This window comes from Papaver somniferum, chromosome 9 (assembly GCF_003573695.1).
Source record: "Papaver somniferum cultivar HN1 chromosome 9, ASM357369v1, whole genome shotgun sequence".
NCBI classification, from domain to species: Eukaryota; Viridiplantae; Streptophyta; class Magnoliopsida; order Ranunculales; family Papaveraceae; genus Papaver; species Papaver somniferum.
In genome coordinates this window covers 123,833,244-123,851,997 of record NC_039366.1, presented here as the reverse complement: position 1 = coordinate 123,851,997, position 18,754 = coordinate 123,833,244, and positions in this window count along the sequence as shown.

Here is an 18,754-nt window from a genome sequence, read left to right as displayed (position 1 = left end):
ATCTAGCTCATCCCTCTCTGGTGTTGCATCTTTATCAGAGCATATCTGCAATTTAGCATCCAGCAATTGTTTTTTGATTAGTCAAGGCCAAAATGACTATAACACTGACACACCCATATATGCACATGGAATTATTCAATGTTCAACTTTATCTTTTGTACCCATAATTCTTATAAGGAGTAAATTATGACTTAGGCAACTTGATGGAATAATTAGAAAGATGAAAGTACACTAATCATAGAGAAGAACTGCAATAGATTAAATCCCTAAATCTAATGGTTATTATTACTCGGTACAATCGGGACGGTACGGTACGGGACATGCTTAGGACCGTGTACATGTACCTCTCTAGGATCGATTCTCAGTTTTAGAATCGGTACACCCTTCCTCGGTTCGGTACAAAAATAGGTACGGTTCCACCGGTTCCGGAACGGTCCGTTTTTTCGGCTCGATTCCTGTGCAGCCTTAGTTTCAAACCATTTTGTTTCTTGATTATTGACATCACGTGTGTCAAATGCTTCCATCAAAAAAGAAGTAATCTAGCCGAATTTATATCATAGCAATTGATATCGGTCTTATTTACCGAATTAGATCGCCTTCTTTCAAAATATATACTTATTAATAATGCAGCAACATCACCAGAAAATGCCATACTGTCATTAAGGCTATTATACAACAAGTCCTGGTAGCATAGATAAGTCGTTAGACCACTCAGAAAAAAAAAACAACCTAAAATCACAAAAATGCAGAAACCCAAATTTACTCGAGAAATCTAATATCTCATATCAAATCTAAGCTTAAAAATGAAAAAAAGGTTGTAAAAAAAAGGTTTCGGATTGTTATTTGGGGAAAACGGTTATTAAAAGAGGGGTTTGTAGAAGAGGATGGTTTTCCAGATGAACCAATATTATATTACGTGATCAAATCTCGATGTGTAGACATTCACTCATTTTGGTAACCGTTTCGATTAGAGAAAATTATAATAAAACAAAATCATGTGGCGTATTTAGTTGCAGGGGATGCAATCACTTTTCCTAGAATACAATTCCATTTCCATACGGTAAATATGGTAATAGGAATAGAGTGGACATTGAATTACGATTCTCTAAATTACGGGAACTTAAAATCCATGGGGTAATGGGTTTGGGATTCTCCTAAGGATTCCCGAGGATTAGATTTTCTTCCCACCATCCAAACATGTCAATAAATTCATTAATATCTTTTTTTAATCTGGTTCGGATTCTGATTTGGATATTTTTTTATTTTTACGATGTCTGAAAATTCGAAGGTACCGAGTACGCCAAAAATTGTGAATTTATTTAACTATATAGAATATACTTCGTATATGGTCTTATTCGAGATAGAATAAATCAAAGTGTCCACGAAGATATATTTGACATTCAGATGCTTATACTTAAAAGAAAAAAGAAAATGTAACACTTATATTTTAATTATAACAATTCTAATGGGGAAATAAAGTGAATCATGACAGAAGAGATTTTGTTAATGAGAAAAACTGTTTGGCAGAAGAATCTCGGGACCTATTCCATTTTTGAATATAGTCAGAATTAAGTTGATTTACTCTTACTATGGTTGTCAATGGGCCCGATTACCCGAAACCGAACCGAACTCGAGTCAATCGGGTCTGGTTACGGGTCCTAAAATTGTACCCATTAGCGAAATCACTACCCGATAGGTAGAACCGTTAGGTACATATAAACTTTGGATTCATAACGGGTATTACCCGTGTACCTGCTGGTATCGGGTACCCGGGTATTTATCTTTTTATTTGTTACTTTAACCTAAAATGGAAATTTTTCGTCCAATTTTGCTTAGATTTTCTTCATTTTTCATTTATTTTCTTAGATTTAGTCTTGATATGAGAACATTTTCACAGACATAATATTGACTTTATATGGAAAAAAATTACAAATTCAAACCAACATAATGAATATGAAAAATAGTTAGCAAAACTTAAAGTTGATTTAAGAATGTTGGGTGCAATAATCAAAAACAGGGAAAAATCAAATAAGAAAAAGTTATTGATACTTAGCTCCTTTATAATGAAGTGATAGATTTGACGAAACGGATGAGTTCCCCAGATCTCTGCAACAGCAACAAGGCAAAACTTTGAAAACAGAGTGAGTCACGTGTTCAACACGTTGCCCTTAAGACATCAGCGCTCGGCTACACTCAAGAGTGATGCTATAGCCCTCACAAGACGGATATCTCTAGGATAAAATACCCTACTACACCTACTACTAGCATATGTAGTAGATGCTCAACTTGAGCTTCGCAACTACGAAAAAACCTTATGGAAAATCGCGAACATTAAAGAAATCACAATAAAATATTTTCCCTTGGGGGTCTCTCTAAAAAATAGAGAATCCCCTTTTCCATAGAATTTACAAAAGTATTGAATTTCTTTATATAATGAAATAATACAACTTAAAAAGATGAACTCCCCGATGTGGGACTAAAAAGCTTATATAGTCTCTTAAAACAACTAAAAAGTGGAAACTCCACGGTGTGGGACTAATAAGTTTTTCATTCACAAAAGAAAATAATAAATTATAATTTTTATTAAAACTTTAACAATCATATTTTATTAATCGTTTTCCAACAATCCCCCACATGAATGAAAACTCAATAAAACACGAAAACAGAGATAGATCTTGGTAAATCAACAACCCAATCTCACAACCCGAACTGACTGAACTGACAGACAGATCGTGCATGTTGAAGTCATACTAGTCATTCCAACGTCATCTCCCTCACACAACAGTGTGTTGACCCCAGGGTCATACTATGGATTGCAAAAATCATATAGTATAGAGAGCTTTCATCTTTAGTTCCTCACAAGTGAGACTAAAGGTTCCTTTTACCAAAGTGAAAAAGCATGAACTAGTGAACCCTTGATGACCCTTAGGTCCTAAGTTCCAGTAATACCAAAACCATCAAAACGAAAATCATATAAAAAGCGCAGGAAATACCATTTTAGGCAGAGGTGTCCATGAGGTCTTGAACCTTTGCTTAGTGAGATATTACCGGAATTACTTGCTAGAGACAGTGAACTATGTCTCGAACTGCTAGCATTTGATGTAATTCGCGATAACGACCACAGATGATATCTCCAAGGTTGCTGCCAAGCTCGTGTCGTTTTGTCCAATTTGGCCCTGGACATATCATGTTTCTCAGAATGCTCTAGAAAATCAAAGCTCATATTCTCATAGGAAGTGGCCCCACTTCCTCATTCAGATAGGTGAGTTTCCATAAAGAGTGTTACTGCTACACCACACTTCAATCTTAAATTGAAACTATAGAACTCATTAAGACTTCTTAAAAGTCATCCTTCACATGCAGTCACACTATCACGTCTACACCACAGGGAAGGGACAGAGAATGAAATTCTCTGATAGTGTATACCTTTACCTACCACAAATTAGTTGTCTCATTCAAAACCTTGATCTTGGGATCTCCAGTCAGCAAGGTTGAGTATCCTTCATGGAAATTTTAATTTATGAGCTTAAGCCCCACCCCCCTCGATGCATTTTTAACTATCTCTTTGGAAAAACCTTACATCAAAGGTTGCCCGATATTCTCCTTGTATTTTATCCAATCAATAGAAATAACGCCGATTGAGATTAGTTATTTCTATCTTTAGCAATTATAGCTTAGATGACGCAATGTATAGATATAGATGGCACAGGCCTATGCCAGAGAGGAATGTCTTCTAAAAAGCATCTTAGGCACTAAGCCCCCTCTCGTACTTTATCTAACGCAATACTCTCAGATTCCATAATGAATGAGCAATATATGTCTGTTTGGAAATCTTCCAAAAATAAACCCTCCTGCTATAGTGAAAACATATTCACTCGTAGACTTAGACTCCTCTGAGTCAACTGTCCAGTTTGCATCACAAAGTCCCTCAAGGACAGCAAGATACCTTTCATAAATCAAACAAAAGTTAATAGAGTATTTTAGGTACCGTAATACTTGATAGGTGTCTAAAACACCTTAATATTTATCTATTGTTTATGCTTTCTCTGCTAAGTTTTCTTGTAAATTATGTATCTTATGTTTGTTTTTGATTGTTTAGGTACTTTGGAGTCAATTGGAACAAAAGAAGAAGAAACGTCGCTTGAAAGGAAAAAAGGTGCAAATGCTGTTGAAGGCGGATTATTTCTCATTATTTGCTTTTATTTCTTTAACTCTGTCTGAAAAGTATGTCGGCTTTAGTGATGCAAATTTCTGTCTGAAAAGCACGACTACTTTAGTGATGAAGAAAAATTGAAGAGAAGAAGTAAATTTGAGAAATAAGAGAGAGACGGCTGCTGTTGGTGGAGGAACTCGAAAGAAGAAGAAAGCTTTCAATTGGGAGCATAAGGACGCAGGCGAGTGACATGGTAGTCGAGTTAAATCAACATACGGGCTGCCATTTGGTTGGCCCTTGTCCTATTCACGGGTGCCTAGAGTCATTCTGGGTATCCCGTATCTACTTCACTTGAGTGGGGTTAACCAGTTTTATTTCCTACACATACCCTAAATTTCTCTTATCATTATCATTAGCCGTCTTTCCTACATCACCTGAAATTGAGAGAGAAGTTACGGAGGCAAAATTTCTCAGAGAAATCGAGAAATTTAGAGAAGATGAACGGGAAATCAGAGAGATTCAGGGGAAAAATGGTGAAGAGGAGAGATCAGGGATGCTGTGGATTCAAGACGAGCACAGGGAGGAAATGGTGTTGTTCTCAGATTGAAGAATCAGTAAAAGAAGGGTTTTGCAGAGTTTGAGTTGAATAGTGAAGTTAACAAGGCTTGAGATCTGTAATGATTAAGAGTCGGGTTCAACTCGGATTCAAGTCTCAATCGATTTATGGGTGAATGGCTTGGAGAAGAAATTAGAAAACTAGGGTTTTAACTGAATTGAAATTTTGGGAAGAACATGGATCTGATGTTGTTGTCTTGGATGAGATATGCACAGTTTAAGAGTGGGTTTTAGCTAGATTTGAAGCTGGCAGAGGTTGATGCAATGAGAAGGATTTGGCACTGGTGGTATTTATGATGATTATGTGTTTGCAGTGAAGCCAAGGAGATTGAAGTGAATCTGTAGGTGCAGGGGCAGGGGAAGTGGCAACTGCGATGATGTTGAGTGTGTGATTTGAGTTGTTGCTGCTACAAATGTGTTGTTGGAGTTTGCAGTGAGAAGTAGATGGAAATATACAGAGAATGCTGCCATAGCCTTGAGATGCAGAGACTGGAGATGAAATTGGTTTCGATTTGATGTTTGCAGAGATGGGTTTGTTGAGTTTTAAGCTCAAAGTGCAGGTAGAGAAGATGAGCTTTGAACTGAGTAGACGCACTGCAGTCTTTGATGTTTCAGTTCATGGCTGAGAAGATGATGGTATTGAACAGTTCAGTTGCAGGTCAACAAGAACAAGCAAGAACTGGTGTAGCTATGAAATAAGCTTGTGCAACTGCATTTGCAAGTTATGGAAGGGTATGAGCTGTTACTGCTTCATGAGTGGTGCTGGTGGTGATTGAACTTTGAGCAGCGGGTGTATATGGAGTTACAGGCTAAGTGGTTACCGGTGCTATGAGACTGTCAGTTGGTATGAGCTGAGTTCATTGTGCAGGGGTGAGTTGGCTATGCAGGAAAGTTGCATTGCAGCAGATGGAGTAAGGCCTGATTGAGATGGAGTTGCAGTTGTGACGTGCAGCTGGAAGTTGAGACTGCTGTGATGGAAGTTGCAGCAATTGAGAACTGACGAATGAATGAGCTGATATAGTGCAGGTGGAGTCAATGATTTTCACTGGCTCGAATTGGTGCTGCCAGGGATGAACTCAGGGAAGCAGTGGTAGTTGTAATGGAGTCGCAGGTGGTTGAAGTTGGCAGTGATATGCATTGCAGCTGGTTAGACTGGTGGAATTCTGAAGTTGGAGTTGCATGTGCCAATGGGTGTATGTGCAGATGCAACTGGAGTTGTTTACTTCTGGTTGTTACAGGGAAGCTGTGATGGAGTGAGCTGATGATTGGATGATGCAGCTAACCTGGGATGTAGAGGAAGCAGTAAGTGGTGTAACTGCAGGGATGAAAGATATGGTTAATGGAGTTGCAGCTACAGGTAGCTGCAGTTAAGGCAAGGATCAAATGATGCTGAGAATGGGAAGTGTAGCTGCATGTTAGGCTGATAAAGATGCAACATGAACAGCTGGTGAAGCACAATGGTAGTGCTGTAGTGCAGAACAAGTTCAGACCAGGCAAATGTTTAGGCCTGGTAACTAAGCTGAGTCAGCCTAGTTAGATGGATTCAGAACATGACTCAGTTAACGCCGTTAGTGACTGTGAAGATTGACCGTTATATTTAACGGTCTGCCGTTATGTTTGACCGGTGACCGAGTGGCCTTTGCCGGTCACCTGAGATACTTCTCCGCCCAATTTCCGGCGGTGGACACAGTTTTCCGGCGTATTTTCGGGATAATTTCTACATGGGTTTTTCTCACATATGGGCTTGGTGTATTTTTATCTACTGGACTTTGAGGACTTGGACCTAATTTTGGAACAAGAGAAGGTATAAAGGAGAAAGTTTTCTACAACTTAAAGGATCACGTATTATTCTTGGAGCTAAGGGGAGAGCCGCTTTTGTTTACGCTACTAGAGTTTGCTTTGCTTTCTTCTTTTTTATTTGATTATTGATTATGATGAACTCCACAACTATGAGTAGCTAAATATTAAATTATTGGTTAAGGATGTAGTCCTATATCTACAACTTGTGCTTGATTAATGCATTAGTTTTCTCTTTTGATTATCGTTCAAATCTCTATTGTTTTTAATAATCACATGAATGATGTATTGTGATAGGATTTAGATGTTTGTTTAGTTAAGTGGCCAATTAATTGAACTTGCATCCTTGTTCATAGCTATTTTAGGGTTTTTCATCGAGCGATAGCCCCGAATACAAGTAACATGATATGATTACGGTTTGTAGTGATGCACTCTCGTCATCATATGTGGAGTTTGACCATTGTCCGAATTGTCATGTGCAATGTATGACAATTGCATTGATTATCCTATTTCCAAAACTTAATGCTCCTGGGAATTGAACTTAATTAGTGCAAGGCGTTAGGTTATTCTTTAGGTAGAATTTATATACACATCTCTAATGTGTGTGTTGATGAACTTAGAAAATTATTAGAATATCTTGCTCTCTTGATACTCCAGGCTTTTGATGATGAAGAGATTAAATTGTAATTTTAATCATGTATGCAAGCACATGTTTAAGATTGAAGATGAATTCCTTGACCAATATCTTTCTCTATTGATTACTTTCTCCAATTTACTTTGCTTTTGATTTACTTTTATTGCTTACATAAAAATCAGAAATCCCCCCAATTGGTTACTTTTAGGAAATTGAATACGTAGTAACTACAATTGCCTCTCTGTGGAAACGAACTCTTTCTTATCATATACTTTAGGAAAGTGAAATTATTTTTGACGCATACGACAACGATCAATACTCTACTAAGTGCATCCCAATGCTCTTTCTCTGGACTACAAGTAAATCTACTTAACTTACTCACAATATAGGCAATGTCTGGACTCTTACAGTTCATTAGTTCATCAGACATCCTATAATTCTTGAGTATTCAAGTTAAGATACTCCATTACCCTTATTTTTCTTGAGTCTACAAGAAGAATCGTATGGAGTACACAAGCAGGCTTACAATCATATGGACTGTATCTCTTAAGCACAAATTCAACATAATGAAAATGACTAAGACTATAAATGTTAGATTATCTTTTAATCCTCATCCCTACATTAACAGGGCCTAAGTCTTTCAAGTCAACGTTCTCATTCAGCACATGTTTTTAGTGGAATTAATCACATCTATGTTTGTATCAAGTATAAGCATATCATCAACATACAAGCATACAATCACACAAGCATCCATAACAAGTTTACTATAAATGCACTTGTCAGTTTCATTAACGTAAATCCACTACTCATTATCACATGATCAAATTTTCAATGTCACTGTTTATGTGCTTATTTGAAACCATACAAAAATTTGTTAAGTTTACAAACTTTGTCTTCATAACCTTTCACCATAAAGTCCACAGGATGGTCTAAGTATTTCTTTATCTAATTCAAGGTTTAGGAAAGTTTTCTTAACATCCATCTGATGTATCTCTATGTTTAGTATGGCAGCAATAGCAATTAGTTTCTCAACGGAAGTCATTATCGTCACAGGTGAATAAGAATCAAGGAAATATACACCTTCTTTTAGTTTATAGACTTTAGCTACAAACCTAGCCTCATATTTTTCCACAGTTCCATCTACCTTATGTTTCCTCTTAAAGACTCATTTACATCATATGGTGTTACTCCCTGGAAGTAAACTAGCAAGATCCCAAGTCTGGTTCTGACGCACTGAGTCCATTTCACTAAATGAAGCTTCTTACCAGAATGGGGTTTCAGTAGATGTTATGGCTTATTTATGAGTCTGGAGCTCAGACTAAGCTAGGCTTATTAAGAAGTCAGGTCCATAAGAAGTCTCAGTTCTAATCTTTTACTTCTCATAGGATCAACTCTAATTAATCTTCCTTTAAGATAAGTTCGGACTATTTGAAAATAAATCTAGGGAATAAACAACACATCTCTAATGAGGTGCAGGATTGAGAATAAACATGTTCAAAGAACTCAACATCCCTAGATTTTGTAATAATATTCACAACAAAGTCGGAAAAATCACACCAAAGTCTGAAAAATCAGAACACACAACCAAAATCTATATGTAGAAGTATACTCAGCATACCCTATATGAAAACATAATCAACATTTTTGGTTTTTATCTAGTTCTTTTAGGAAGAGGAATGACAATCTTAGTCAAATACCCCCACACTTTGACGCATTCATAGGAAAGTTGTCTATCTTTCCATAATCATATGGAGTTTTATATGATCCTTAAAAGGGTACTCTATTCAGTATATACTAGTTGAGAGGACTGCAACCCCCCACAAGACCGCAGGTAACCCTTAACTAACCAACATGGAAATTATCATCTCCTTAAGGATACGGTTGTTATGTTCAAGGCTTCTAATTGGTTTTCAACTTCAATTTTATACATCTTAAGGCTTCTAAGGCATCATCCTTATCCCTAAGCAAGTATACAAGATAATACCTCGTACAATCATCCAGGAAAGTTATAAACCATCTTTTACCACAGTGGTTTTGGGTTGAACTCATGTCAACTAGGCCTAACTGAATTAATTCTAAGGGCTTAGAATTACTTTGAACGTTTGTGCTAAAAGGTTTTATAGCATATTTTGATTCTATACAGATTTCACTTTTTGTGTTCAAAATCTAAACTAAATTTGGATACGCAGCCTATGCTGGCCAGTTCAAGCATTGACTTATAAGTTTACGGTTCCAAGTCTACCACGAAAAACATTCAATCACACAAAGAAATCACAAGAATCAACTATGTTCACTTCATCAGTTTTCCCGTTAAGCTTATATAGACCCAACGTCTTATATCTCTTGCCTAAAAAATCACTTCCTAGTTACAACAAGTTTTCCAGATTCAATTGAAATTTTAAATCTTTTACCATCTACAACTGAACAAGATACAAGATTCTTGCATATGCTCGGAACATGAAAACTTCATTCAACGTGAGAATATTACAGATATGAGCTTCTGCTCGACCTTTTCCTTTTATGCAACCTCTATCGCAGATGAGTTACTCATAAAGAGTTTCTCGACATCCCCTATCCTCTGAAAGGAGGTGAACAGGTCTCTGTTTCAACAAACATTCTTGGTGGCTTCAAAGTCCACCTACTGGTCTCTCACATTGGTTATTAAAATAACTTCCGAAATCATGCCACTGAACTCGTTCTAGTTTGTTTCAACTAAATTAGCATTAGCTTTCTACTTATTAAGGTTTTTATGTTGTCTACAATTTACTGTCGTGTGGCCAAGAAATTTACAAACATAACAATCACCCTTAACTAAAGTAAGGTCGGATTCAGTTTTATGAAACATACCTTTCTTATGAAGACTACGCTTAGAGTTGTGTTTGATGTTCTTTCCTTTGTCATCTTTGGAAGACTTGTGTTCATCCACATGCGCCTGGTAGCCATGTCCCTTTTGAATTTCATGTCACAATCTTCGTTTATACTCTGACTAGGCCAATCACCTAATAAACCACATCTCACAAACCTTAGTTCCGAATCGAAAAATAAAATATGAGTTTTGAAGATAACATCTAGATCTACAAACTTCGTTTGAATCACCATTTCAAAAAAAAACTCATGATTACCCCATAAAAACTACTTTAGTTAACAACAAATTTCTGCTCGTCAGAATTTTTCAGAAACGTTTCTCTGTTTTGTAAAATATCAAAAAAATACTTTTCCAACTCCAAAATTTTTGAAATTTTATGTGGGTAACTATCAAGATGTCTACTACATTAGGTCAAAAGGGTTCATCGAAATTCTTTTTAGGTTAATAGATAAATTCGAAACTCCACAGCTGACCAAAAATTCGTTTTTTTTGTTTTTCACTTCACAATTAACATCCATGATTATTACAAATTCTAATGTCTTAAGATTGTTGGGTGCAATAATCAAAAATAAGGAAAAATAAAATAAGCAAAAGTTATTGATACTTAGCTCCTTTATAATGAAGTGATAGATTTGACGAAACAGACGAGCTCCCAGATCTCCGCAACAGCAACAAGGAAAAACTTTGAAAATAGAGTGAGTCACGTGTTCAACACATTACCCTTAAGACATTAGCGACCGGCTACACTCAAGAGTGATGCTATAGCCCTCACAGGACGGATATCTCCAGGATAAAACACCCTACTACACCTACTACTAGCATATGTAGTAGATGCTCAACTTGAGCTTGACAACTCCGAAAAAACCCTTATGGAAAATCGCGAACATTAAAGAAATAACAATAAAATATTTTCCCTTGGGGGTCTCTCTAAAAAATAGAGAATCCCCTTTCCCATAGATTTTACAAAAGTAGTAAATTTCTTTATATAATGGAATAATACAACTTAAAAAGATGAACTCCCCGATGTGGGACTAAAAAGCTTGTATAGTCTCTTAAAACAACTAAAAAGTGGAAACTCCACGGTGTGGGACTAATAAGTTTTTCATTGACAAAAGAAAACAATAAATTATAATTTTTATTAAAACTTTAAAAATCATATTTTATTAATCGTTTTCCAACAAAGAAGACCCAATAAATACCCGGGTTAAACGAGTATTTAAGGTTTTTATCGGGTCCGGTTCCAGATCCATTAATTTAGGAACCGGAGCTGGAACCGTCTGGACCCAAAAGAAATAAAATAACTGGTTCTGGTTCCTGGTAATATGCTACCCCGATTTGATAGTCACTGTTAGCACCCCTAACTCTTTCCTAATACACAACCTCGTGTAGTTGAGACCGAATAAACTAACACATGAACATGATTACTTAATATCTTCAGTATCACTGCACCTACACTAACCAACCTAGCCAACGCATGTGAATCCCTTAATAGAAATTGACTATCAAGACTTTTTCGTCAATCCATCGTGAATACTATCCATAGGAACCTCACAATTGGCCTGACTAAGATTTCCTTTAAGACGTCAATCAAACAGGAAAGTGAAAATCTGTTTATTTCCGACTTGGTTAAACCACCAATCGAGATAAGTAATGAAGTCAAGCATCTTCCGATTAATATCTAAAATAACAAGATATACTCAGATCAAAAACTCCAAAAATAATATCAATCGAGATTTATGATTATCAAAGTAACCCACTTGATTACAAGTATCACGTTTGCAACCACAAGATTTATTGTAAAAAATAAATAAATTGTCAAGTCCTAGGAAATCAAGCAGATAGTCATGCCAATGATCAAAGTCTTCAATTTTCAAATTAAGAACCTAGTTAAATAACTTTATTTCTCTTAGATTTGTTGCACAGAATAGAACACAATCTGTTAACGTTGGAAAATCTCTATCCTCATATTCTGAATCCCTTGAATTTGTATAGCTTGATCTTCAAAGTTCTTGAGTGGCCTTGGTGTAGAAGAGGATGACCATAAAGAAGACAAGAACTTATCTACAAGATACTTATGTTATAGTTCAAGAAATATAATTAAAGAAAAACTAAATAACAATCTAGTTTCCCACCAACGATACTTCCAGCTTTTCGGTCCCAAAGAGAATTTTTAACAAGTTAATTGACTTTTCACCAGAAACTTAATCACGATTACTAACTCACTATAATTAACTTCCACATAACTAGATATGTTCTGGGATAAGTTTGCAAGACTACAATACTCCACTATTTATAATGTCAAGATCATAGTTTGTTTGGTAACAAGATAATTCCGTTTCCGAATTTACAAGATTTTCATAAACGAACATTTTCGAAAACAATTTATCTAGATATTCTTGAGAAATAATTAAGACAAATATATTTTTATTAATAAATAAAATGTAGAATATATTATACATTAATGCATGAGATATCCACTAGTATTATAACCATGTATATCTACGAAAGGAAAATACACTTAATTTTGATACTAATAATAGTAATGAATATCAATCTCAAATATTAATCATGACCTAGCCTTTAGTATCAAAGGATTTAAAATGAATAATAATATGATAGATTTGTATTCATGTGTTCGATATTTCTTGGCGTATGAAATTTCAAAACCAGACTTAAAGTTACATTCCGGATTCTGGAAAGCAGTCTTGTCCATTTCAACAGTTCGATTTGATAGTCACACTATTCAGATAAATGGTATGGTTAAGATAGCTAATATATCAAACTGATTAACAAATTTACAAATTGCAAAAGTGTTACGACCTATAAAGGACCCTGCTGTTTCTCAAGGTTTAATTCTTCATTTATATTGTAACACATGTAACGAGGGTTTAATGGCTTGTTTTGGTTAGCTAATTTATCCAAATCGATTAACAAATCTGCAAATTGCAGAAATCTTAGGATACCGAAAAGACCTAACTGAAAAGGCAAGGGTACCAAGTACACAAATCTTTTCGTTCGGTAATCTGTATGGACAAAAACTAATACAATCACAAGTAGATCAAAGTAAAGATCTGTGAAGAAGTTTATATATAGAGTTTTTGTCTTTCTATTCCACGGTCAATATGTTTAGACAATGAACCTGATTGTCTAGAAGAGTTCTTGGACAATCTCGAAATCAATATCCAAGATCAATCTAGTCGTATCCAAAATAAGAGGATCTAAATTCTAACAGGTATGAAACTTGTAATCTATCTTTTAAGATACGAATTCAACAAGAACAAGTCTTGGTTTTTATTTCGAGTAATAAGGACTTAAATGATGTGCGTTGTTTACACAACAAATCAATTAATTTATTTGCACACAATTAACTAGTAATATAATAGCAAGAAGAACGTTCCCACGAAGAGGAATGAGTTTTTAGTTGTTATAAATAAACAAAAAGGGGGATTTTAGATTTTAATCAAAGTAACGAAAATAATAAGACTTTGATGTAAACAAAAAGAAGAAAGATGACCAGAGAATCCTTCGTCGTCAGTAAACTAAAACTTAATTGAATACAAGTTAATATATTGTTGAATTGATATTGTTACCAACCGTAGAATAACAATAAGCTATGATATCCCTGGAATTCATGTTGTTACAGGATACAGAAGCGTTGGACTACCAGATTCTATCCAACTAACCCATCAAGAATAAGCTCTCTAGGTGTAAATCATTCGAATGCTTTACACTCTGTAATTCAGGTTGATCCTAACATCAGACACATAGGCTCGGCCAGCTTACTAGTGTTATCTCTATACAAAATTGCTTAACAGAATTCCTCTGTCATCTCTTGCGATTTACTACTTATGTAAAGAGTTGGTGTGACAATTACACTACTCAAAACTAGTAGAAGAAATACTGATTGGTTGATTTAATTGATCACTCTAAATAACCCATCAAATATTCGTAAACAATAAAATTATTAGAAATAATCAACAATAAAAATAAAACTTAAAATAAACTTGATTTAAGAAATTAATGCTTTATTATTCAGGACTTTGAAATAATCCCTAATCAATTATTTTATTAGTTAGACATAGCTAAAAAGTATAAAAGAAATAAATAAAATAAAACTAAAAAGAACTAAAGAAGAAGTTGTGGAGAGAACTGAATGTGTAGAAGTTGTATCTAGGCTCCCCTTTATATCGATTTTAGTAACCTCCTCTTGATGTTTATCCAACTAGGAAACCGGTAACTATCAAGTATTTCCACCTCCTCTTGATCCTTATCCAATTAGGATACTTAACCTCTTCAAAATCCACCAAAAACCCAAATTTTCACGTCCATAGCAAGTCCAAAACGCATCCCTCCCCTTCCTTTTCCCGTAGGCCCAATAAGGCCCAACAGTAACCAAATCCAAGTTGGTTTCATTATTTTGCTTATAACTTCTTCATCCGGACTCAGAATGACCTCATTTTTTTTTTGCGTTCACTTCGTATTTTCGTTCTCTTCAAGATGGTATTAATAACTTCTGGATTTGAGTGAGTTAAACTTGGTGATTGGCTCTTCTCATGCTTTTGAGCATTCTTTGCTCCATTTCGTCACACTTCTTCCACTTCTCTTGCCTCTAGACACTTAGATACTTGGAGTGATCCACTTCCTAGCTATTTTGTATCCGTTTCCACTCTTCTTGAGATGATTCACCTAATAGAAATAAATAAAGGAAAACAAAAGTAATAACAAGATAATAAACAAAATTTATTGCTGAAACAAGTATTGAATGGAAACTAAAATCATATGAATTATGCACTTATCAAATTATCCCACACTTGGATTTTTCTAGTCCTCGAGTAAACTACCTGTCTAAACTAAAATACAACAAATCTATTTCGTCGAGGATACGGTTGCACTTATCATATGCAACAAGCCTTTAAACTCCTAGGTGTCCCAGTGGACGAGTTATAGTCTCGTGAGGGATTACAAGAGGTATACCCACAGAATCTGCTCCAACTTCAATACATTCCAGCTTCCCAGGCATCCAAGAAGCTAGGGGACATAAGGGTTTTCAACCTATTTTCAAAAAGTCAGTAGTACAAGAGAAAATTAACACGTACAATGCGACTAATATCGAAGGAAGTCTGGTCGGTAAACCTATGCCTTATAAAAGAATGCATGTTCGATTTTGATCTAATGTTTCGACTTCTGCCTCACCAATACGGTTTTGTGATAATTGCACTCAAAAGACCGTAGTTTTAGTCTCACACATGTGTGCTGGCGGGGATGAAGATCGAAATCCTCCACATGTAGAATGGTGGGAAAGAAACCTTCCGAAATAATTTTTGGAGACCCCACAAAATCGTGGGAAATAAAATTCTTTTTTTGATGATCTTTAAGAAAGGAAATCAACCACTAAACAAGGATGGGGTACTCACTCACCTTCGCATCTGATCGACAATAATGATAACACCACTCTTACAACATCCAACAAAAACGTCTTCGCTCGTCTTCTTCATCTTCTCGGTCTTCGTCTTTGGTATCAAATATTGATGATAAACTTCTAAACTTCATAAAACTTTGACAATGTCTTAATATTTTCCTCTATTTCTTGTTGCTTGAAACTTCTTTATAGATTTTTCTTCCTCATGGTCTTATTGAACAAATAACAACCCAAATACAATTCTTTTATATTTTATTTTTCTCTTTTTTTTTTCTTCTGATTATCAAAAAAGATTGCAACTACAATTGACATGGTCATGAGAGAATGAATTTACCACTTGGATCTTAATAACTTATGTTGTCTCGATATCATCTATAATACAAAACATAATGGGTTTTTGAGCTTTGGACGGTCGGATAACATTTTGAGGGACAAACATTGCATCCGACTATCCCAATCTCATCCCAGCCAAAGACATCTGATGGCTGTCGTTTTTTGTAACCTATTTCATTATGAATTCAACTTTCTTAGCCTTTAATTAGTGGATAATCTCTTAACTCAATATATTTAAAGAAACATTAAATGAAATCATAATAGCATTTATGCATTGATTTTACTTGGTGGTGGCAATGCGAATCTTATGGGAAGTGAGACTTTTTTTTTCCTTTTCCTAAAGCATAAGTGAGATGTATATTTAGAAATACACGTGCATACTATTACTTAAATGATTAAGTGTTGGTTTTTGGATGATTTATATGGTTAATTTTATAGTGTAGGTATGGACATTATTTTGGATAAAAAACCTAACTAAGCTTAATCTTGGGGTTCAGAATAATGGTTCCCGGTAGCAGAAGGAAAGAATTCATCCCATTCAAAAACATCCGACGGATGTAAGATTTGTAACCTCCTTCAATTATGGATATATACATTGATAACCCTCATGATTAGCTCATAACCTTTAATTGATAGAATACTAATAAGTAATTATTCTATAAAAAGCATTCAAAAATTTTATTTGTTAAAAGATATCTTAACATATTAGCTATCTTTTATCAACCCGGAAATAAAGAACATCGTTAGAACTTTTGCTAACATAAAAATTAAAATAAATTATTTATTTATTTCATATATAGTTAATTATGATTTTGAATAATAATATGCACGTATGTTGATCAAATACAATCGAATGCAAAAAGATACAAGTCAAAAAAATAAAAAATTAAGTTGAATTACAAAAAAAAGGGATTTTTGAGGCTTTGACGGTTGGATAATATTTTGAGAGACAAACGTTTCATCCGACCATCTCAGTCTCATCCCAGCAAAAGACCTCCGACAGATGTAAGATTCGTAACCTCCTTCAAGATATATGCATTGATAACCCTTATAATTAATTCCTCACCAGTTAAAAAAATTAGTATGCTAACAAAAAAATCCTTACCATTTAACTGCTACAACTATGTAAAACTCATATTTTCTATTTATGTTTTAAAAAAATATATATGACTCATGTCTTTTTTAAATCGAATTAGCCCACTTCATCAACCTACAACAAATAACATTAGAACATTTGCGGTTACAACATGTAAAACCCTTATTTTTGCCTTTAAATAAATTAACTTCCCTTCATCAACCTGCAAAGAACAAAGAACATTATGTTAAGAATACAAAAAAATCATTTTCATTTGATTCATTTTTTTTTTGTTTGGAGATAATCGAAAAATAAAAATAAATACATACAATTGAGATTTATCCAAATAATGAATCGCCAAAATTTCCACTTCAATCGTAGGCCTAATTTAATTTTAGTCAAAAAAAAAGAAATACTATTTTCAAGCCATGAAGACTCGCAATCTTGCATTCTTTGCAGCCTTGCAAATGAGACAACAATCTAGCTTTGAGTCGCTTTCCTTTTCAAAGCTACACTTACACTGAACCTCAATGTTTTCATAAACCTTCATGACTTTTTGGGTGGTTTCCTTTTTCCTATGAATCTGCTAATTTTTTTAATGGTCTTGATCATGATTGTCTTTTCCTCCATAACAACACAATTGAGCGTTGTCATCTAAATATTCAATTACTGACCTATCACTATCACCAATCTTTTTTTATTCTCATGATTCACCTCCAGCTTTTCAACTCCTGATTTGGTGTTATTGTTATGAAGAAGATTAAGAGATTCAGTAGATTTAAGGCTACAAGCAATACCTTCATCATTATCGGTATTATTGAACGAAAAGAAACCCGATTCTCTGCATTTAACTGTTTTAATTTCTCTAAATCAGTCATTTGGTATCTCGGTCGCTTTTGCTGCTAGCCTTTTCAGAACTTACTCCACCAATAAACGTTACAAACAGGGCATCATAATTCAGGCTAAAATTTAGAACGTGCATTACATAATTAAGGTTCATATAACTCACTTTTTTTTCCTATTTTAAGTAGATCGGAGACAAATATTTATGGATGAAATAAGGGCAGAGTAGACTTAAGGCTAAAAGAAATGCCTTGAACACGATCTAACTCCTCTGATATTCCTCTCCACTACCGGTTTTCTTCGCTTGATTATACTACTCATCCCCCTAATCATCCTCCCTGCATACACGTATTATCCACCTATAATCACTAATTTACCATCACAATTCATCTCACTGAAATACTTACCAATTAAGAAAATAACGTCTGTAGTATAAAGTTTGCATGCATAAGAAAATAATGCTTTATGATTAACATATTATTAGAAAAACCAAAGGAGCACAATGGAAGTTAAAACTCAGATAAATCAAATATCCAGGATGAAGGAAAAAAGTCAGGAGAGACCAAATAAGAAACTGCGGCTACGAAAACTATACGGCCAAGACTTTGCAATGAACGATGAGGCATACAAACACTTGGAATCTGTGAACCAAGATGAGACGAAACGAATGCCAAAATTTAGTCCATGACACCCTTTGGAGACGTCTAAATCTAAAACTGACAAAAAGATAAAGAAACTTATCGAGACTGCTAAAAAATATCGTGAGGAATTGAGATAATGATATCGACGAGAGAATATCGATGTTCCTTTGAGGAGGATAATGAAGGAAAACCATACTTAATGCATCATTTGTACACGAAAATATTGATGATCCGTGAAGAGAATAAGAGAATGGATTTTTGGCTTCGCCGAAACCATGCAACGGAGATGACCTGGGATAATACATGAACATAATCACCAGAACATATGGATAACGAACATATGACGATAGTGCCAGCGATCGAGGAAGTATTTCTGAG